At 38.3% G+C, this 23334-nt stretch overlaps 1 protein-coding gene and 1 non-coding gene across 17 annotated transcripts in view; one reads left to right on the top strand and one right to left on the bottom strand.

The window, feature by feature from the left end:
- The window catches only part of LMNTD1 (lamin tail domain containing 1), a 312291-nt gene that overhangs the window by 48496 nt on the left and 240461 nt on the right, over window positions 1-23334 (top strand). The gene's annotated exons all lie outside the window — the stretch shown is intronic.
- TRNAA-AGC lies at window positions 11154-11225 on the bottom strand. The gene has a single exon. It is a non-coding gene; the product is annotated as a tRNA-Ala (tRNA).

Below are 23334 nucleotides of genomic sequence, written 5' to 3' on the forward strand. Positions count from 1 at the left end.
TGGGTTTTTTGAGCACTTGCTGCCCATTCGCCTTGCTCAGTCCTGCAATAAAGCTTTCCCTGCTCCAAACTGACGTTTCAGCTTGTTTGGGCTCCCTGTGCATCAGACACAGGAATTTTTGTGTTCAGTAATCACTGCAAAGCGCTGTCTCTCTCCCTGTGACACAGGGCAGTCCTCCTCCCTTTGTCCTGCTTTGTAAACTCTCTCTGCCGCAGTCCTCAGTCCACCACTCTCCTTATCTTCCGCACTTCTGTAGAAAACAGCCACATTTTAGTGAGTTTTAACTACCACTTACATTCTAATAAGTCTCCTGCCCCCATCTCTCATCTGCACTTAGGACTAGAACTGCCCAGTGGACATTTATAGGTACATCTCCCATAACCTGCCAGCCTGAATTAGACATCTCCCCTCTCGCCTCCCCTCATCACTGTCAGCCCCGCCCTTCCCCTGCCCTGGCTCCTGAGTTTCGAGCCATCACAGTGCTGTTCCTCCACAGTTGATTCATGAAATGCAGTGCACCCTATGTCTTCCACTTTGTGCCTTCTGAAGCACAAGTCCCACTTTGTTCTTCCTTAGTATTTTTTTAATCTTGCTCCTTTTTTTTTTTTTTTTTTTTACTTTTTGAAATATCCTTTTTTTTTTGGAGGGGGCAGGTAATTATGTTTATTTATATATATATATATTTTAAAGGAGGCAGTGGGGATTGAACCCAGGACCTTGTGCATGCTAAGCATGCCCTCTACCACTGAGCTCTACCCTCCCTCCTGTTTCTTATTTTAAACCCTTGAATGGTTTGCTGTCCTCTAGGATTAAGCCAACATTCTTTGGCACAGCCCAGCAGGCTCACCTTGACCAGCCCAGTCTCCATCTCCCTTTCACCTCCTGCCACACCCTGCTTTGCACCTTTATGCTCTAGTAACCTTGAACTACTTGTAGTTCCACCGTACTTCTTTGTTTTGTTTGTAGAATCTCTCTGCCTCGAATGCTCTTTAACCCTCCTTCACTCCGATGACCCCGATCATCACCCAGATCTTCCTTCAGGACGTTTTCTCCAGCTCTCCGGGCTGGACTGCTCTCTCTTGCACATTCTTGCTTAACATTCTTCCTTAGCTTTATACTGAGATTGCCTTCCCGTGTCACCATATCCCTCATGGAAGGGCTAGGGGCTCCCATTCTGGAGATACTCTGAGCTCAAACCCTGCTCGCACCTTATTAGCAGGGTGACCTTGGGTAAGTTACTAAACTCCTCCAATTTTGAGTCTCCCCAGCTAGCAAAATGGAGATGAAAATGGAATTTAATTTACCAAGTTGCTAGAAAGTTAAATGAGGTGCACAGAGCCTGCCTTATGGCAAAACCTCAATAAATACACCGTGATTATCATTCTTCTGCACTGTGCTATATCCATTCTTGTATTGCCAGAGCTAAGCAGTGCTTTGCATATTGTGGGGACTCAGCACACAGTTGTTAAACTGAACAAACTGTTTATGGAACTCAAGTTCTTGTGCCCGACAGTGAGGCCAAACAAACCAGTTTCAGAAACTGAATGAATTAATAAATGAGCTAGAGAATATTTATGCGTACAAATGAGCCACACAGAACAAGTCTCAGTTAAAGAGTTTATCCCGACAAGTGCCAACGTTTTATTGTAGAAAGAGGCTGGCACAGTTGGTGTGCTGGTTCCTGTGGGGCACTGCTCGGATCCATCCTTCAGGATGGAAGCACTCACTCTTACTGCTGGGAGTGTGATGCCTGGCTTCTCGCAACTCAGTGTCCTCCTTCTGATGACTACACGGGGCTGAAAAGAGCCACTTGACCCAAGGTGCTGCCCCTGTCTGCATCTAAACACTGGTGGGCAAGGGGGACTAATGATGTCTGACCTTGCTTCAGCTTGGCTTTGCAGATCCATCCTAGCTGCAGAGCTCCCCGGGGGCCTGAGTGAGGCTCTGTTGGGACTTCATTGCAGCTCGATTGCTCCCCCTGCCCAGTCTTACTTTCTTAACATCTGTGCAGATATGGACCCTAAGAACACACCTTGTGACATCCTGTGCCCAATTTTCTATTTTAGGATCTGGAGAATCCAATCTGCAACATTTTGTGAAGGATGAGAGTCTGATGAATTACATTTTAGACACTGTGTATGAGATGTATATGAAATGACTAGATGTATGCCTGGCACCAAAATGGAAAATATGATGATTGTTTTTTGAGGGGTGATAGAATTTAGGTGGGATACCAAGATAGAAGTGTCTGGTTATGGCGACTTTAATCCCTGGCTCACCCTGTACCTTGAGTGCTGTAAATTATGAGTCCTGTGGGCTCTGTGCCCACCTACATGTGTTCTTCGTCACTTGTGTCCCACTGGGAAATGCAGGCATGGAAAGTGAAAGAAGTTCCCAAGGCTCCTGCCCAGGGCGCACTCTTGGGGAAATTGGTAAACCCTGTGTTGTGATCACAAATGCCCGGGTAGGCAGTGATTGCATCAAGGCAGTGACATTAGAAACAGTGTATTGCGGGTGCTTTATTTTTTTAATTTTTAATTTTTTTTTTGCAAATACTTTAAAAGTATTTCTTCTAGAGAGAAACTCACTATATAACTAAAGCTAAGGGTCTAGCTTGGCCTAAATGAATTCTTAGCATGGATGGCCAGCGCAGGTGGGTTTGTTTTTTTTTTAAACTATAGGGAATATCATAGTTTCTGTTTACGAATTACAAAGGAAACAGGTATACATTTTACTGCATAAAGTATACACACATACAAAAACTTAACAGTACAGAATTATACAAGTTAAAAAGTAGAAGTCCTCCGTCATCCCATTCCCCACCCTCAGAAATAGTCACCAGTAAGAGTTTGATGTAGCTCTGGGAGCATGTATCTCGCATACATTAGTATTTTTATAACAACGTGGTGAAGTTAACACATAAGCATGGATAGTGAATCTAAGTGTTAACTTTCTTAAGCTAATACAGTGTTCGGTCCGGCCCCTCAAGATGGCTGTCCTCTTGCTCTCTGTACATCCTCTGCTCCGCCCGTGCCTGCCTCACCTGCACCTGCTCACCTGTTGACCTTCCTGCATACTCGCCCCAGGCTCCGCTAGTGATTATTCTTATCAAAGGAGCGGTGAGGCGCGTGCTCCTCTCTTGGTTTCCCTGGTACCCAGTGAGCCGACCTGAGGTCAATTCCCCCTATAACTGCTAACTTCCCCCCGTCCCTGGGGGCAGAGACTGCCGCCCTGTCCTGCCAGCCACCTGCTGCACATGGTGGGGACCTTGCCTCAGGCATGTAAGCTCCTGCTCTCCATAAACCATTCATGCCTCTGTCACTGACTCCGGGCTATTTCCTGGACTGTGAAGCTGGGCAAGTACAGGCCTTGCAGGCCTGCGGGGGTACAGCCCAAGAGATAGATGAGAAAACCTCAGCTCTCTCAGTTGACTCTCCTGAGTGCATGACACAGGAGCCCCAGTTATTGCTAGAATATTGACAGTTTTTTTTTTCCTTCTTTCCCAAAATAACTTCCCGTGAGAACACCAGTGCGGTCATGTGTTTCTTGGGAAGTTCAGCTTGTTTTGCAGATGGTGATGTGTCATCATATTGCAGCCTCATTAGAAGGACTTCTTGTTTTCCCCTTTCTGTGTTTCGAGTCCCCATGTTCGTGCTGCACCTAGATTTGCTGCTTTCATTAGTTCCTATCATTTTCGGCTTAATAACAGCAGAGAATTAGAAGGTTTCTGCTTCTTACAACACTGCTAGTATTTCTCTTAATTCATTTCTGCCCATCACGACTTGTTCTCTCTCCCACCCCAGTACTGACTGCGTCCCTGTGTACATGACGGTCAGAGGCCTCGGTCACTCCTGCAGAAATGATGAAGAGAGGACTCCGTTTGTTTATTTTTGCTTTTATTTCGGTTGCCTGGGTAGACTGCCCTAGGAGAACATTGCTAAGATTTATGTCAGATAATGTTTTGCTTATGTTTTCTTCTAAGAGGTAAAAATCAGAAACAAACTCACAGACATATAAAACAAACTATGGTTACCAGGGGGAAAAGGGGTGGGAAGGGATATAAATTGGGAGTTTGAGATTTGCAGATACTAACTACTTTATATAAAATAGATTAACAACAAGTTCATACTGTATAGCACAGGGAACTATGTTCAATATCTTGTAACTTACAGTGAAAAAGAATATGAAAATGAATATATGTATGTTCATGTATGACTGAAACATTACGCTGTACACCAGAAATTGACACAACATTGTAAACTGACTGTACTTCAATAAAAAAAATATACGTATGCACAAAAAAGGGCAAGAACTCCAGATTTTGAGGCCTGTAAGCCGTGAAATACCCTACCATTGAAAATGATACCAGTTTCCTTGGAGAATTTTGAAACAGAAAGTTTGAGCATAAAAGATTAGAAATCATCCAATTTCATTTTACTGAAGACGTATTTTTAACAGCACAGCAAAATAATCTAATGTGCAAACGTAAAATAAGTCAGAACTGTGAGTGGATTAGATTAAAATGCATTTAGCAACAAGAATCTGGACAGATACATTTGGATAAACAGATTCAGTGATTTGATGACAAGACCTGGACTGAGTCCTTTGCATGAAGAAAGGAAATGTCACTGCTGCTTTTGAACATTTCCAGCAAACTGGGCAGAAACTAGCGAGTCTGAAATTGTGCCAGTTATGTGAGGAAATTAAAGAAATAAATTATGTGAAGAAATTAAAGAAATAAAGAAAGGAGTTAGCCATCGCTGGCATCTTTTATTTAGGAGTTATAAATTTAGATTTTTCCGGTTGAAATTGAAATATATGGTCCTTGATTATAGACAGCTAGTGTTTTTCTAATAAGAAACAAAGGGCTAATTTATATTCGTGTTTCCTTTATCGTAGAAAGTAGGTAGAAATAAATACCCATATTGCTGTATCTGCAGCAGTAACTGTGAATAGGATATTTTTCTAGATTCTTATGGGCTATTTGCAAAGTCTTTAAATCCTTGTTTTGGAATTAGGCTTGCCATTAAAATTCCTCTAGAACGAATGGGACCTCACTTCAAAGAAGAGCAGTCTCAGGATTGGTGAAACGCACGTGCTTTTTATCTGCGCTGGAGAAAACGCTGTAATGCCAACCAGCAACTAAAAGATGCAGCTATGACAGAAATTTAAATGTAAAGTGCATCTGTAAAATAAAACTGTGAAAAAACGTCAACATACTGAAAACTTAATGATACAAGATGGTAGAATTCTTTAGAGGGAGAAAGAGTGAGTCAGAAAATTAGTGATGAAATCATCTCCCTGAGATAGTAGGATTAACAACCAGGAAAGCAGCCTTTCTATATTATGCATCTTATGCATCTTACAGGCCCAGAACTTTGATCTCAAAATGGTCCTCCTTCTTAGACGAAAGAAGATGGTAGTCAGGGAGGTGAGTAGTGATCTTCAGAATAAAGCAAGACTGCAGATTTTTCAATTGCCACCGTGCTTTTGTAACCATATACCATCTGAATTTTTTCTCAGTCTATTATGAGAAGCATAGTTGAGCCAGTCAAGCACAAACTTTCATACAGTAAATGTTTGGAGTGCAGTGGCTGTTATACCTTGGCTGTTATTCTTATACCTAGTGCAGCTCACCACACCTAGTTAACTAAATAAAGAGCATTCCCCGGGCCGATGCCCGGACGACCAACACACAACAAATCTGGATGCAGCTGCCCCAGGAATCCAAGCCCGAAGGATTGGTGATTTTACAGTGATAATTCTGTTCAAACTTCCCGGCACCCATGAGGTTAAAATCTTAGAACATCTAGGGAGAAAAAGAGTAAGTACTCCTAAAATAATGCTGGAAAGGGGCTAATAAATTCTCTGGCATTAACACCTAAGTCTGATGCAAATGAATTGAATCCCCTTGACATTCAGAGAGGAATTAAAGCTAATGAATTAAATATGCAAGTCTTCTTTTGTTGCAATTCTCTTTTGCAAATACTGCAATAATCTTGCATTGTCAACATTCTTAGAAAGCTACTTTTTAGCTATTTTGAACATATTTCCCTACTGAACATTTGTACACTTAGAATTTTAATGAGTGTGTTGATTAGTTTTCAAGATCCTGAGTTTTTCTTTCATAAATTTTAGGAAACAGACAAAGATGTTTTGTGTGTATGTGTGTGTTATTACACCAATATCTTTTAAAATAGATAACAAGATGTTTTATTTTTTGCAATATGTATATTGAAAGGTTTTTTTTCCTGCTGTTTTAAAAAGATACTCTAATCATAAGGTTTTTATAGGAAAGCAAAAGAGAGTAGGAATTTTTAGATTTTCTATCTAATACCAAAGTATTCACAAGATGATGAGAAATATGTTCTCATAGTAAATATTTTCCTTTTTTTTTTTATAGCCAAATGTTTCAATAACATATTTTAAACTCTGGAATCACTCCCACTCATATGAAGTCTAAATATATATATTTCTCAAGTCATTAATTCATAAACACGTTGGTGGAGTACATTTATGTATCTCAGTGCACGACACATTCCACTGGTAGTAAGCAGAGGATTCAGAGACGGATCAGCTAGTTTTGTGGCTGGTTGTCTTGATGCTTTATGGGTTTGTTCTTGGTGTAGGGCCCTTTCTTTGGGCTAGGGAGGAGGGGTATTTTTGGTTTTGTAATGTAGCTTGAAGTGAAAACAGAATGTGTCCCTTTTCTACCACCATATTAAAAAAAATAGTGTCTTTGATGACATCAGTTCTAAGATTGGTTGAATTGTCAAATTAAATTTTTAATCCAGGTTTAAAGGGGCCAGAGATTATCTGGAAAGGTCAGTCGAAAGCTGCAAGATGAGGTTTTTCACCAGAATGTGTATAAATACTGTATCCAATAAAATATGTAATGTAGGGATATTTTAGCCAAGTTTCATTAGACATTACATTCCTTGTTTGGAATGCATGGCACAGTGTTCCGTCTACCTGCTGCCTCGTGGATGGTTCATTAGCGTTTGCAGGATTATCTAGAAACCTCAGCGCAGCAGTGCTGGCCTCTATGTGAAAGACTGCATTGCCTGGAATTACTTTATTTGCATCAGTGAGACCATATACAGCAGCTTTAAAAAACCTACGATGCCAGCAATGGTCTCTTCTCCTTCTCACCCTCCTTTTTCTGTTCTTTTCTTCACTTTTTCTTAAAAGCATAAATCCTTCCCCAGAGCAATCAAGGGAATGGTAAACAGTCTCTACTATTTATTAATTCCCTAAGTGCTACCGACAATGGATTTGGGGGTGTTCTAAAAGGCCTGGTGGCAGAGCTCTCTGTGTGCTTTCCAGAGATGAATTCTCACCACACACTTCACATAAGATGGTCCTGAAAGATCTGACGGTGGCATTCTCCCCACTTCCCGCAACCACGTGACACCTTATTCCACTCAGTTAACAGGAAGACTAGAAAATATGTCCTCTAGTGCCCTAACTGGGACATTTCCCCAGGAGTCAGGGTACTCAGTACCCTGCTAAGTCTATCCACGTGGCCCATATTCCCTGGTGTTACTCAGCACATTCCTCAAATGCTAGTGTTAAAGAATTGGACTGCCTCTCTTTTCAGTTACTGATACCAAGACTCGTTTGACTAGTCCAAAATGGTTTGGAGAATAAAACTCAATTTATAGAAATATTAAGCCTCTATAGAACATTTTATTAAATTCTTACCTGTTCTGAAAGGTCTTAAGTTCTAATGAATCATATTTTTTAAACATTTTTTTAAATTTTAAAATTTATTCCATTTTAGTTTTAATTAATTTTTTTAATTGAAGTATAGTCAGCTTACAATGTGTTTCTGGTGTATGGCATAGTGATTCAGTTATACATTTATATTCTTTTTCATATTCTTTTTCATTGTAGTTTATTACAAGGTATTGAATATAATTCTCTGCATTATATAGTAGGACCTTGTTGTTGGTCTATTTTGCATATAGTAGTTTGTATCTGCAAATCCTGAACTCCCAGTTTATCCCTCCCCCCTGCATATTTATTTTAATTCTTTTGGGAGTTCCCCATTACCATTTCTGCCTATCTCCTGTAGACAAGAGCTCTTGATTTGTTATAAGAGCCTTTTTTTTTTTCCATTTATAAGAGCTCATTATTAGTGCCAAACTTCCAATGGGATTCAAATCCACATAGTAAGAAATTTATTCAAAGAGGCTATCCTGCATAGAGTAGCCCTTCACTTTGCTCTGTTCAACTGTCTTAAAATTTACTGTTTCAAACAGCTATGTTACTTGATTAAAACAACTGTTAAAATTAAAAAAAAGAGCTCATTACATGTTAACAGAGTATTAGAAATATATATAGCATTTTTTTTTCTGTTTATTGCCTGTCTTGTAACTTTATTTGTGGTGTTGCTGTTATTGTTTTTGGCCATTCGGAAAGCTTTAGATATTTATGTAATTTTAGCTTCAGTATTTTCCTTCAGAGAGGTCGGTTTCATATCGTCTACCACACACTTCAGACACCGGTCTCAAGCCCACACTATGACCTGCGCTTCTGACCATAACAGGTTACATGTCAGAGGTGCCCGCAAAGCCCTCTCAGGTGCGGTTCATTTGCTAGAGGGGCTCACAGAACTCAGAGAAGCATTTTACACACTAGATCACGAGTTTATCATGAAAGGATACAGCTCAGGAACAGTCAGATAGCAGAGGTGCACAGAGCAGGGTCTGGGGGAGGTGGCAGGGTCACGAGCTTCTCGGGGCCAGCCACTCTGCCAGCACCACCACGTGTTCCCCACCTGGGAGTTCTCCAGGCCCTCTTCTTTTGGGTTTTTATGGAGGCTTCGTTACAGAGGTGTGATTGCCTGACTCCATGGCCACTGGAGATTGAACTCAGTTTCCAGCCCCATTCCCCTCCCAGGAGGTCTGAGGGTGACACCAGAAGTTCCAGCCTTCTAATCACCTGGTGATTATTGGAATCACAGGGCTCCACTGGAAACCAGGCCCATACCTAGGTGATTTCCAAAAGTCACCTCATTAACATAACAGAAGACACCGCAATAGGAAAGTCCGAGGGTTTTAGGAGCTCTGTGCCAGAAACAGGGACAAAGACCAAACATGTATTTCTTATAAATTACAGTATCACAGTCATACATAGAGGTGGTTGTATGAACCAACTTGGGGCAACCCAACTGGTGGCACTGAGGGACTGCGCAGGCTGCTCAAGGTGGCCTCAAAGGTGGTACTCCAAGGTGGACGTGGCCTGGAGTCAAAAGTGAGAACAGAGGCAGTGGAATCGGTGTTGAATAAATATGTAAATCATCAGGTCTGGTTGAGCATTTCTGGGATGCTGTGTGCTCACGACTCCTGCTGCTAATCTTCCGTCCAGTGGACATTATTGCATCAGAAACCTCAGGCAGGACTGGGTGGTGGTGTCACCAGATGCACTGGGTCTTGGCTCCTGGATTTAGGTGATTTAGACTACTCTTTGTTTAGATCACACTCCTTGCCTTTGTTATCACTGGAAGGGCTGTGCCTGCCTGGAATGGGACTACTCATTTCTGTGATCAGCAATCTAATAGATATGTAGTGAGCACCTACAGTGTGCATAGCTAGGCACTATGGAGGATGGAAAGATGAACAAGACATGGTCTGCCTGTGTTTAAACAAAATAATGATAGCAGCAAGCAGAATATGATCAGTGTCTAAAACCATAGTGACCTCATTGCTGCTCTTTGTAGTTATGCCTAGAAACATCCAGGAAAAGCAAAAAGCAAAACCCATGAATCCATGCTTTAAAGTCATAGTGATCCAGATAGGGGAGACTATAAATTACACCACATAACTGCAAGTGACCTGTCAGAAGAATCTGGAGTAGGAGGGATGAAATTCAGTCATCTGACCCCATTGCCATCTGAGTTATAAGAACAACTCTTCTTTGGTAGTTGTTAAAATATACTCATGTTATAAGAGTAGAAGATGCCTGCTTTTAACAAAGAAATATAAAGATCGTGAGTGAAGATAATGATTGTGTCTACACACACAAATGAGTTTGACTTTAGTTCAAACAACTGTGTTTTTACCTGTATGACAACAAAAAATTTAAAATCTTTAAAAACATTTTTAAATTAAAAAAAATCTTTTGAGCTAGTTTGGAGTTCTGTAAAAAGCAAACAAACAAAAAGCAAAGATTGTTTTTTGCTTGCTTTCATTGCTTGCTTTTGCTCCAAAATTGAAGAATCTAATATTTACGGAAGAGGGTAAATTATATTGGCATGGTGTTTTTTTTATTTCAGTATTAGTGCAAAACACCAATAGTCAATTTCTTAATGTCACAAGCATATATCAACATTTGAATGTGAAACGAAGTCCATACTTCCTTTCTTGAGTTATTCATTTTTATATCGGATACAATGTCTGGTTTATAAAAACCAATGAAAATATGTTTGCTGTGAGTACATTCTTTGGTGGTTTACTGTTACCCCTCTGGAGAAAGAAGCTATAATTTTTACTCTTCAATTTTGATTTAATTCACATAATTAAAGAAGCTCCGAGATTATTAAAAGCTATCATATGTGCTACTGGAGGATCTATCGATTCATCCTTTGGAACGTTCATTATGGAAATAGGTAGTGCTAAATCACAATGGAGTTTAAGTACTATATTTCACACAGCATTTGCATCTTTAAATAATGGTGGTTGTGAAAAATGTCTGTCTGTGTTCCTCAAAGTAAATTTCTTTGACTAGTTGAATAACAGATCTGACAGGGCCTTTGGTGAACTGAGCTCTCTCAAGGCTCAAGCAAATCTTGGCTAGATGGGCCGCTCCCTCAACCCCTGCCCCCTGCCCACATTGTTTTGAAAACTTATTTGGAAATTGCAGGGCAACTCCATAATAGCAATAACCTTGTTCAACATGATCAGAATCTCGTATTTCTTGTCTACCCAGATCTGCGCCTTAAAGAAGAGGGTAAATTTGTTCAGCCCTGGATGGATCAGAATAAAAGAAGATTGTAAATGAATAAAGATATATTTGGAAGATCTTAATTCCCCCATTAATTTTGGTACAAAGCTTAACGAGCAGTATTACCTATACTATTTTTTAAGTTAATTAATTTATTTATTTCCCAGGGAGGGTAATTAGGTTTTACTAATTTATTTTATTTTTAGAGGAGGTACTGGGGATTGAACCCAGGACCTCATGCATGCTAAGCATGTGCTCTACCACTGAGCTATACCTCCCCCCCATATATGCTTCTAATGTCACCTCATAAATGCTTTATGCATTTTGGCTCCTGCCCTTCCTCAGATCCCTTGTAAGAGTAAGTGCAAGTGTATCTTCAGTGAAACCCCTAAGTTCATTGCTGAAGTTACTTTTGCCTTCATGTGGCTTTGAGTTTCTCTGGGGAGGGACTGTCTCTGCTGTTTCCTTTACAGCTTTCCCGGTAGCAAGATGCTTGTTTGCGATTGGGACTCAGTGGGCATTAATGCTTGTTTGCCATCAAAACTTTATCAATAAGAAGTGAAGAACTGAAAAAATAAGGAAGGTTGGAAGCATGGAAGGCCTTATCTGCTGGGCAGATTTGGACTTGGTGACTTTTTGTGAGCAGGGCAAATGGCGCGATGTGAACCATGCTAGAGGAAGCTCAGTGGGGCAGCCAAGCCTGGGAGGTGGACTGTGGGGCGTGGGGTGAGGGGGTGACCGGGCAGTGCACAGCTGCTAAGTTCAGGCAAGAAGAGTCAAAGACCATAAGTATAGACAGTAAATGTCACTGGGAAGGAAAGCCCTGATCAATAAAGTTGGAAGGAAGAGGTGAGAATCACAGAGTGGGAAGAAAATAATTGAGCAGAAAGAGAAAGATTATTCTAATTTGCTAGAGATATTAATGGAATTAATGGAATTTCAGCAAGTGAAATATTTTCAACAAAGCATTCATGTCTTCGTCACCAGGCTGAATATTTTCTTTCCTCCCTCCCTCCCTTCCTTCTTGGTCTCTCCTCCTACTCCTCTTCCTTCGTTGAATCAACACTGCCAACAAATCCTACATTTTATTTCTTCTGGTTTCATCCACGTCACATTTTCTTCCCCTGGTGTCTTAATTTGGTTTTGTTGATTCGAGACTGCCTTCCTTTGGACTAGTCTTTCTGCAAAATACGTGATCAGACTTTGAAATGAATGACACATAGAAGTTTAAGGACTTCTTCCCTAGAGATTTCTTTCCTCAAGTAAATATGCAGAATTTTACCAGATTTCTGAATCCCCTTTTTGTTCTATGGTTTCCCTGAATGCCCTTTGCAGAGGTCGGGAAATTCTCTCAGGTTCTTCTGTCTAAGATGTTTATCTATTAAGTAATGGCTAACTCTCTGTCAATGTGACCTGGAAAGATATTATTGGAGGGAAATACATGTTTCTTCCTTCCATCAGCATAGCCTGCTTACTCTCGTCAGACCCTCCTTCTCTGCTCTGCGTGTGTGTGTGTGTGTGTGTGTGTGTGTGTGTGTGTTTGTGTTTGTGAGGAGGGGAGATACTTTGGTGAAGGTGGCGTCCCTAGGCCAGAGATAGGTGGGAAGTGAGGTGTCATTTATGAAAAGTATTAGCATATAAGGCCAGAGGACAAAACACAGTCTGGTGTGTTTGATCTCAATTGAGTCACTGAGCAAAATCTCCATAATGAGAAAGAGTTTGACAAGAACCAAAAATAAGAGAGGCAAGATGGCATCAGGAGAGTGGAGCTCAAAGAATAGTGGATGCTGGTCTTGAGAAGTTCCAGAACTGTGATGCAGATCCTGGAGTCACTCTTTAGGAGGGACCAGTGTGACCCAGCAAGTTGGCTAAATTGGCTTAAAGGATGGGAATGGTGTGGGCTTACCTCTCCTGGTCCAAAATCACCGAACTAATGAATCTTAGCAAAAGCATCTCTCTCCAAAATACCTCATTTTTCATTTTCAAAAAAGGAAGAGAAACTACTCCTTGTTTTGTAACTCGTCAACTTCTCTAAATCTTTAATCAGCTTTATTCCAGGAAGGAGAGAATTGCTTGAACTTTTGTCTTTTCAAAGACAATGTGTTCTTGGGAAATTGAAGATATATAGTTTTATGGTTTAAAGTTCAGTCTCTGGGATCAAACAAACATGGGTTTGAATCTTTGTCTGATACTAGCTTTGTGAACTTGGACGAGTTGCTTAAACTCTGTAAGCCTCTGTTTAATAATCTAGAAAAGGAGGATAACAATAGTACTTATCTCTTAGGATGTGGGGATGATTTAGTAAAGTAATGAACATAAAGTGCTTGGAACCATGCCTGACATAGAGTAAATGCTCAATAATGTTAGCGATTATTTTCAAACTAATTATTCCTTCTCCCAGATTACTTTAATATTTAATTGCTTCAACTGTATCTTTATTAAAATTTTTTTAAATTGATGTATAGTCAGTTTACAATGTGTCAATTTATGGGGTACAGCATAGTGTTTCAGTCATACATATACGTACATCTATTCGCTTTCATTTTTTTTATTGTAGGTTACTATGAGATGTTGAATATAGTTCCCTGTACTATTCAGTAGGACCTTGTTATTTATCTACTTTATATATAATAGTTACTATCTGCAATATTTGGAACTCAACTGCATCTTTAATACAAAGAGAGAGGTTGGTTAAAAGATCACCTATACTTCCAAATAATTTTTTTCCCCTTCTAATCTAACATTTGGGGGAAATTGTACAAATGAAAACACTTAAAATTCAATACAATAGAACAAAGTATGTTTTCTAGGTGGCCTACTATTGGATCTATTTCCAGACTTGTGTCAAGGATATGGAGATGCTATTCTTAAACAAATTTATTGATTCCTATCTCTAAAATCTCAATATACTGAGTCAGCTGTCTAATAATTCAGCAATTTTTTTTTTTTTTATTTACTAGGTACAGATGACCTTGTAGATGCTGTGTGAGAGATGAGAAATGAATGAAGAATTGAATGCTGGTCACGGGGCTCCTATTGCCAAGATAAAGAGATAGAAGATAGATATATAGAAAAATAGACTATATTAATAGACAGATTAATTTGCTATTAACTGAATTAGTAAAAGGAAAATAAGAGAGGTACTTGTTTTATTGTTAGCATTTAAAAAAATTTTGGTTAGAATATTCCTACTCATGGAAAATGTAGACAACATGAAAGTATACACTAATGTTTCAAGATTCCTTCTTTTATTATTTACTTTCTGTTTCAGATACTTCCTTTAGTCATTGTTTTAGAGTAAGTCTATTGGTAACAAATTCTCTTTATTTTGTTTCCTCTTACAATGTCTTGATTTCCAGTTCATTACTGGAGGATACTTTTGCTGGATATGCAAGTCCAGCTTGATGGTTCTTTACTTTCAGCACCTGAAAAATGTTGTACACTTCCTGTAAGCCCTCATAGCTTCTGGTGAGGAATTCCCTGTCATTTGAATTATTTCTCCCCTGTAGGTAAGGTGTCATTTGTCTCTTGCTTCTCGTAAGATTTTTTCTTTGCTTTTGGTTTTCAGAAGTTTACCATGTTGTTATTATGGACTTCTTTGAGTTTGCTTAGTGTTTTGAATATGTGTGCATTGTGCCGAATTTGGGGAAATTTCAGCCATTATCTAAAAATGCTTTTTTAGCCCTGCCTTTTTCACCACTCCTTCTAGGACTCCAATAACACTAATGTTAGATCTTTTGTCATAGTCCCACAGGCTCCATCCATTTTTTTTTTTTTTCAGTCTGTTTTCTCTCTGTTGCTCAGATTGGGTTACCTATTCTGTCTTCAAGTTTATTGATAATTTTCTCTGTCTTTTCCATTCTCCTGTTGAACTTATCCATTGAGTTTTTCTTTCTTCTTTTGGTTATAGTATTTTTCAGTTCTAAAATTGCCATTTGTTTTTAATTTATGTCATCATTATAAAAACTGAAACTCCCTATTGTTTTCATTTGTTTCAGACGTGCTCATAATTGTTGAAATATTTTTTATGATGACTGCTATAAAATCTTTGTCAGATAGTCCCAACATCTGTGTTATCTCAGCATTGGCATCTGTTTCTTGTTTTTTCCCCTTCAAGTGAAGGTTTTCCTGCTTTTTGGTAGGACAGGTGACATTCAACTGTATTCTAGACATTTACAGTATTATGTTATGAAACTCTGAATCTTATTTAAATTTTATGGTTTAGGAGCCTTTATCTGACACAGTTCCAGTGGGGAAGTGGGTGGTGGTAGAAGTCTAGATTTCCTACTCAACCTCTGTTGACACCCATGGGGGCTGGGGTGGGGGTAGTCCTGTAACTAATAGGTGGGTAGAGAAGTCAGGCTCCCCACTAGGCCACCAGTGACATCACCCTGGCCCGAGAGCAAGGGGTGCCTCAATTGCTGCTCCCCATTTGGTCTCCACCATTGCTGCTGTGGGGGAAGGATGCCTTGTTACCACTAAGTGGGAGTGGCACTGCATATTGACACCACAATAGAGAGATAAAAGGGTGCTTCATTACCACCAGGTGGAGGTCAAAGTTCAGGTGCCCCCTGTGATCTCTACTGACATTGTGAGGGAGGGGAATTGTTACTGTCAGGCTAGAATGAAAGTCTTGACTCCACCAGGGGAGAGGGTGTGCCTTATTACAGCCCAGCCAGATCTGTAATCCCCTCTTAGCCTTTGCTCTGACAGCACTGGCAGTAGGGCTGCATATTTTTCTATCACCATTGGGGTGATGTCACCGCAGGCCATTTGGACTGTCACACCCACTTAGTGGTAGCAAGCTTACCCCCCCAACCAGTGGTATTGGTGGAGACCAAATGGGGAGCAGTAATGAGGTACCTCTCTCCCTCAGGCCAAGCTGGTTGGGTTAGGGGTGGTTATTGTCTAAAAGTTTTCTATCTTGCTTGGCTAATACTTTCCTAGTCCTTTGGTTGGAGAGAATTTTTCATGGGGCATTTTCTGTGCCCATTGGCACACACACCTTAGTGTTCTACAGTAAAAGGAAAGCCTGGGGCACTCACTTCAGTGTCTTTCCTTACTTCCTGAGCTGGTCTTCCTTCTGCCTTCCTTTCCAAGTCATCTTATGTTTATTTTATATATAATGTCTAGAATTTTAGTTGAACTTCTGTGCCCATCTTTGAGCCATCATTCATAACTAGTGAATATATAAGTTGACTCTGACTTTTGGTATTATATATAATTCTTCGGTGAACATCTTTTTGACTAAAGCCTTAGGATAGATTACTAGGAAGGGAAATATTGGCCTGAAGTACGTGAACATATTTAAGATTTTATTTATTTATTTATTTACTTACTTACTTACTGACTTATTGACTTATTTGGGATTGGAATTATTTATGTATTTTGTGAACATCTTTACTGTGGTATGGTTCCTATATAGTAAACTACACATATTTCAAATGTACTATTTGATGAATTTTGATAGATGACGTATTTTGCCAAACTGCTTTTCAGAAGAAACATACCCACGTGCACTTTCACTGGCAACGTGTAAAAGTACTCATTTCAAAAGATACCGTAGACAATTGGGGTTTACATTTTTTCCCCTAATTTTAAAGATGCAAATTGATATAAGAGTTAAATTTCTACCATGGTTTTGGAAGATGTAAAGGGTGACCATCATTTATTACAAAATAATCCACCAAGAAATGATACAATAATAGCATCACTTTTGTTTTTAATGACATCATAATCCACCAAGAAATGATACAATAATAGCATCACTTTTTTTTTTTAATGACATCACTTTTTGAATGCTTAAAAAGTGCCAGGCACTCTGCTGAACATTTAACATTTTATTCTCCTAAGAACTTAAGAAGTAAAATTATGATCTTCATTTTTATGAGCCTTGGGGAGAGGAGGCAATTTGCCTAGGTCACATAATTAATAAGTGGTAGAATTGAAATTTAATCCAGTGTTCTCCGGCTTCAAATCCCTCGCATGGATTCACTGTGGGCAGCCACAGTGAGCTAATTTGCTTAAATGATTAGCAGGCTCATCTATTGTCAGAAATGAAGGGCAGAATTAGAACATCTTCTTGTTCAGTATCAGCAGATGGCATATAGTGAAAACCATTCAGTCTACTGAGTCCAGTTTCAATATCCAGCTATTAATAAATGGTGATGGAGAAAATCAATCAAGGATGCCAAGTCTTCACCTTAATTGCAGATTATTAAAAACCTTCAAATCAATATCTAGTTTTAAAATATGTGAATGATTTCTTTCATGAGAACTGCATTATAGAAATAACAATCTAATCTGGCAGAAAATAAGCCTGAGCTCTGTCAAATTAGGGTCTGGGTGAGGTTGGATGTGACTAATGCTTTAGTATTCTAAGGGATGAAAAAAAGATCTTCAGCTTCTTAAAAATGTTCACTCAAGCCCTTTAAAGATGGACTTTGATTACCATTAAAGCTCCTGCTATGATGACAATGCTTTGAAATACTCAAGAGAAATGAGCCAGCAAGATAATGCCTTTCCAGTCTCACCTAATGTAACAATTACGACCTGAATCAGAGCTGAGGGAATTATGACAATTGCACAGAGTCAAACAACAGGAAGACCAAATTTTATTCCTCACATTTAGATAGTCGTTAGTGAAACCCTGTGGATAGTCTTGTGAGTTTGAAGAATGTCATAAATTAGCACAGGTGATCTTTATGCAAAGTGGACAGAGGTACAGAGTTACTGTAAAAAGAATTGTTGTCTAATAATTTGGAAGTCTTGTTTGAGAATATGTCTGTACACATAGAAAGATAAATTAGACAGGCCTGAAAGTTCCAGTTCAGCTAATTTACCAAGCTTATTGAGTTGACCCTGAGTAGGGAGAGATCAATTATTTCCAGTTGCTGTTCAGTGGCATCATTTGAACAGTCCAGATTTTGCCTCTGTGTCACCTGTTAGACAGGGTGGTGTGTGGACACGATAAGGCCTTGTTAGACATAAATCAGGTTATAATGAAAATACTAAAATCTAACTTTAATGCCTGTTGTTACCTGCAATGGGATTTTGATAAAACACAAAGCCTATTATATCTAAAGGATGAATGCCATGCTAATCAGAATTCCTGCTGCTGTCCATTTCTATTTTTATATTTAATTTTTGTTAATTAACGAACAGTGTATTTATTCAGAGAAAAGGCACTATTTTATTAAAAGGCTTTTTCATACAACCACAAAAGAAAGATTATTTGACAAACAGCTGTGGCAATCAGCATGTATTCATTTGAGAAAGTGTTTGGAGGAAATCTTTTGCCTACAGAATATTGAATAGAGTATTTATTTATGTACTATATATAAAAATATATACATATATATAAATTTATTTGTTTATTTATACTGCTTGCTTTCTCTCCTCTGGAAATCATTAAACATTTTCTCCAGGTGAGGAAGCCTGTTACCTCCATTTCTTCATGAATTATTGAGGAAAATGATATAACACTTCAGGTACCAATTCCACGCTAGAATGACATACAGTGCAATTCATTGTGACCTTGAGGTGAAGTTTAACTCAACCCTGATGAAATTTGTTGAAGATGAAATTAGGAGATGGAGTCAAAGCATGAAAAATGCAAAAGAATCTGATTAAGCTGTGCTTCCTTTAAAGAGATGAGATTTTATGTCTAGGAGGTAAAGTGAACTACATTTAATATGTATGTGTTTGTTGCACTCAAAATTGTAAATAAAATATTGATATTTGAAAAAATAAGGAATTAATATAAAATTTGGAGAAATAATATATACAAATAAAATGACTCCCAAAATATTCAGTGGCAGACCATATCTGTCCGTAGTTCATACTTGTATATGGTTGGTATATATATATGGGGTGTGTGTGTGTGTGTGTGTATAATTATGTATGTATATACCTTTAACTTTAGAAGATAAGGAAGTTTGACACATGTTTTGAGTTATATGTATTTTAACCATTTTTGGAGGATAAAAATATTGCTAGGTGTAGCTGTAGAAAAAAAGCATTTTCCATGCTATGGGGAAGATAAATGAACTATTGGAAGAAAATATTTACAATGTATATCATACTTTATATAAAAGAATACCTACAAGTTAAGAGAAGAAATAGCCCCATTGAAAAATGGGCAAAATATATGAAATACCATGAAAAAAATTGAACCTCAACTGTAATCAGTGAAATATTAATTCAAACAAGAATCAGATATGAAATTTTCCTGTTGAAGTGGCCAAAAAGATGTATAATATCCCGAATTGGTTGGTGAGGGTAGAAGGACATGGATGCTGTTGTTGGGAAGTGTAAAATGAGACTGCTTTTAAGAAAACAATTTGACAGTCTATTAAAAATGTAAATGTATGTACTATTCAACCCCATGGTTGCACTTGAAGAATTTATCTTATAGAAATATTCATATACATGCACTAAGATACATGTTTGTGAGCATTCACTGCACCCTTGCTCATAATACCAAAGAGGCTGATATCTAAATGTTTATTTATAACGTAATGACAACAAAAATTGTGGTTTTATAGACTGATATGAATTCATTAACCAGGCAACTTTATATTAAGACCATACAATTTATTGTCCAAACTAGGCTACTTTTGATAGTGAAAGAGGGCACTATTAATAATTAATCCAGGAAAATAGGATAAAGCTAGACATATTTGCTGAATTCAGTATGCACTGATGTGGAAAAGGGTCTAAAACACACTTAAGTAAAGAAAGCACTTAAAAACAAAAGAAGGAGGGGAAGCAAGCAAGCAGGCAAGCAAGCAAGAAATATATATATAATATATCAAATATTATATGTATTTGAGTATTCCAAAACTGAAACTCTGTATGTACGTATTTATATAAATGCATAGAAAGAAGCATGGAAAAATACACACTAAACTGCTAGTATTTGTTAACTTCTGGGAAGGAGCATGGAATTAAGAAGGGTAAAGGTAAACTTGGTTTTTTTTTTAACCATTTTTTAAAAATGAAGTATGGGCAGTTTACAATGGTGTGTCAATTTCTGGTGTGCAGCATAATGTTTCAGTCATACATATACATACATACATTCCTTTTCATATTCTTTTTCATTATGGGTTACTATAAGATATTGAATATAGTTCCCTGTGCTATACAGGAGGAACTTGTTGTTTATCCATTTTATATATAGTAGTTAGTATCTGCAAATCTCAAACTCTCAATTTATCCCTTCCCATCCCCTTTACCCCCTGGTAACCATAAGTTTGTTCTCTATGTCTGTGAGTCTGTTTCTGTTTTATAAATAAGTTCATTTATGATTTTTTTTAGATTCCACATATAAGTGATATCATATGGTATTTTTCTTTCTTTTTCTGGCTTACTTCACTTAGAATGACAATCTCTAGGTCCATCCATGTTGTTGCAAATGGCATTATTTTTCTTCTTTATGGCTGAGTAGTATTCCATTGTGTGTGTGTGTGTGTGTGTGTGTGTGTGTGTGTGTGTATGTTGTGTGTATATATATATATGTATATATATACACACATACATCTCATCATCTTTATCCATCCATCTGTCAGTGGACATTTAGGTTGTTTCCATACCTTGTCTATTAAAATGATGCTGTTGTGAACACTGGGGTTCATGTGTCTTTTTGAATTATAGTTTTCTCTGGATATATGCCCTGAAGTGGGATTGATAGAGCTTATGTTAAGTCTATTTTTATATTTTTTAAGGAACCTACATACTATCCTCCATAGTGGCTGCACCAATTTACATTCCCACCAACAGTGTAGGAGGGTTCTGTTTTCTCCACACCCTCTCCAGCATTTACTATTTGAAGGCTTTTTAAATGATGGCCATTCTGACTGGTGTGAGGTGATACCTCATTGTAGTTTTGATTTGCATTTCTCTAATAATTAGCGATGTTGAGCATCTTTTCATGTGCCTGTTGGCCATCTGTATGCCTTCTTTGGGGAATGTCTATTTAGATCTTCTGCTCATTTTTTGATTGGGTTGCTTTTTTTTTTGATATTAAGCTATATGAGCTCTTTGTATATTTTGGAAATTAGTCCCTTGTCGGTCACATCATTTGTAAATATTTTCTCCCATTCTGTAGATTGTCTTTTAGTTTTGTTGATGTATCCATAGCTGTGCAAAAGCTTTTAAGTTTAATTAGGTCCCATTTGTTTATTTTTGCTTGTATTTCCATTACTGTAGGAACTGGTTTGGAAAAAATATTGCTATGATTTATGTTCAAGAGTGGTAAACTTGTTCTTTTAAAGTCTACCTACATGTGTATTTTTTTTAGCAATGAGAAATAATCAATGATTATAAAGTGAAATAGCAAGGAAAACATAATAGCAAATAGCATAAAAACCTTCCAAAAATTAAGACCTTTAAAAAGAGGTCTTTGATTGCATCACTCAATAACTTGGTTTTGTTAATTGTGATGATTGCTTTGGTTGATACAGTCACCTCCAAGTGAAGACCCTAAGAAGTCTAACTACAAAGCTGAAGGCAATGAAATCACTTTCAACAAAAATCTTTGTCAATATAATGAACAATGAGCATTTTGTTGTTACCAGATATAATAGAAAGGTGCAGTTGTGAATAAGGACAAATTTTATATCATGCTAAAGAATTTGACACAGCTTTATAGTCATTAAGTGCCAGGTGAAAAATGATTATCAATTAATTATTTTTATGAGCTAAGTCCTAATTATAGTGACTTATACCAATTTCTGTGTTGATGGAAACAGTTCAGACTATCTGACTTTGCTGGTGACTTCCTGATGGAAAAAACAATATCTAACTGCAGGGTTCTTTCCGCAGTAATGATTTTGCTGGTCAGTCAGTGAGGTCTTTGGAACACCGTGATTGACAGTCCTGCTGGACTAGCAGTTCATTCATTCATGTGCCTGGTATTCTTCTGGGAGTTAGAGATACAGAAAAACATTAAAAATCCCTGCCCACGTGGAACTTACTTCCTAGCTGTGAGAAACTGGGAGATGGATACTGAACAGGAAAAGTAAAATCAAACTCTGTTAGATTGTGATGCGTGTTGTGGGAAATGTAAATCGAACAGAGAGTGCTGAGTGGGAGGGGTAATTTTATTTTTTAAACAGTGATAAGGTTAGGAAAAGACCTGAAGGAGGTGAGGGAACAAGCCAGGAGGATAACTGGGAAACCAGAGGAGCAATTGCTCAATGCACAAGGGTGCCTGGAGACTTAGCGCAGCACGGAGGCCAGCACGGCTGCCCCCAAATGAATAGGATTGAAGAACTGAGGTCAGAGTCGGGAGCCTGCTCTTGTGGGGCTTTGTGGGCCATTATGAAGACTGACTTTTATTCAGGAGCAAGATGAAAAGACACTGAAGGATGCTGAGTGGAAATGAGGTGATTAAACTTACATTTTATCAGGATTAGTCTTCCAGCTCTTTTTTCTATGAACTGCTTTCATCCATTTAAGAAGCCAACTCACTAGGATTCTGATTGATTTTTAAATTCTTTCATAGCATGTAGTTTTAGGTAGGAGTTGATAAAATGCATTTAAAAATGTACTTATGTTCAGATCTTAATCTCAAATAACCACAAATGAAAACATTAGGCATTTTTAAATCCAGTCCATGGAACAAGAAAGCCAAGGGGTTTGACTCACATGTACTTAGAGAAATTCAAAATAATAGGCATGTTGTATATAAACTGAGAGACATCAAATCTCTTAAATCCAACTTTTTTTTAATCTTGATTTTTTTTCACTCTTCTGTCTCAGCTTTGGTTCAGGATAACATCATTTCTTCCCTGGAGGATTGTGGTAATCTCCTCCTAACTGGTTAGGGTCCTTTGAACTAAACTTCCCTTCTGTCAAGACCATAATTCAGATATCACTTCTTTTCTAAAGTACAACGGCAGCTTCCCCTCACCTGTCTTTCTGCCTGCATTCCTGCTCTGCCTTCAGGATATTTTCAGTCGTGTCATCACAGAACTTTTTCTCTTTCGGAAACGCTATTCTCAACTAAAATTCTTCAGTAGCTATGTAGAGGGTTCGGATTAAAGCTGAGCTTCATATGATGGCAGAGAGGCTTAATGATCTTTAGTCCTATGTACCTCTGCGTAGTGTCACAATATCAATGATATCTTTTAAGAGCTACTTACAACTTCCTAAGTGTGCTATGGTTTACATTAATTCCATGGCTTTGCACAGGCTACTTCCTTGGTTCACTTCTACTTGTCATTCAAGACGCAGTCCTTGTGCTTCCTCTTTTTGGGAAGTCAAGTTCACCTGTCTTTCTCATATGCTACCATGGAACGTTTTGTAATTATTATAATTGCTGACTTACTCCATTGATCTACATATTATTTGAGGGGAGAGTCTGTTATTCACCTTTGTGTTTCC

This window comes from Camelus ferus, chromosome 34 (genome assembly GCF_009834535.1).
Source record: "Camelus ferus isolate YT-003-E chromosome 34, BCGSAC_Cfer_1.0, whole genome shotgun sequence".
Taxonomy (NCBI): Eukaryota; Metazoa; Chordata; class Mammalia; order Artiodactyla; family Camelidae; genus Camelus; species Camelus ferus.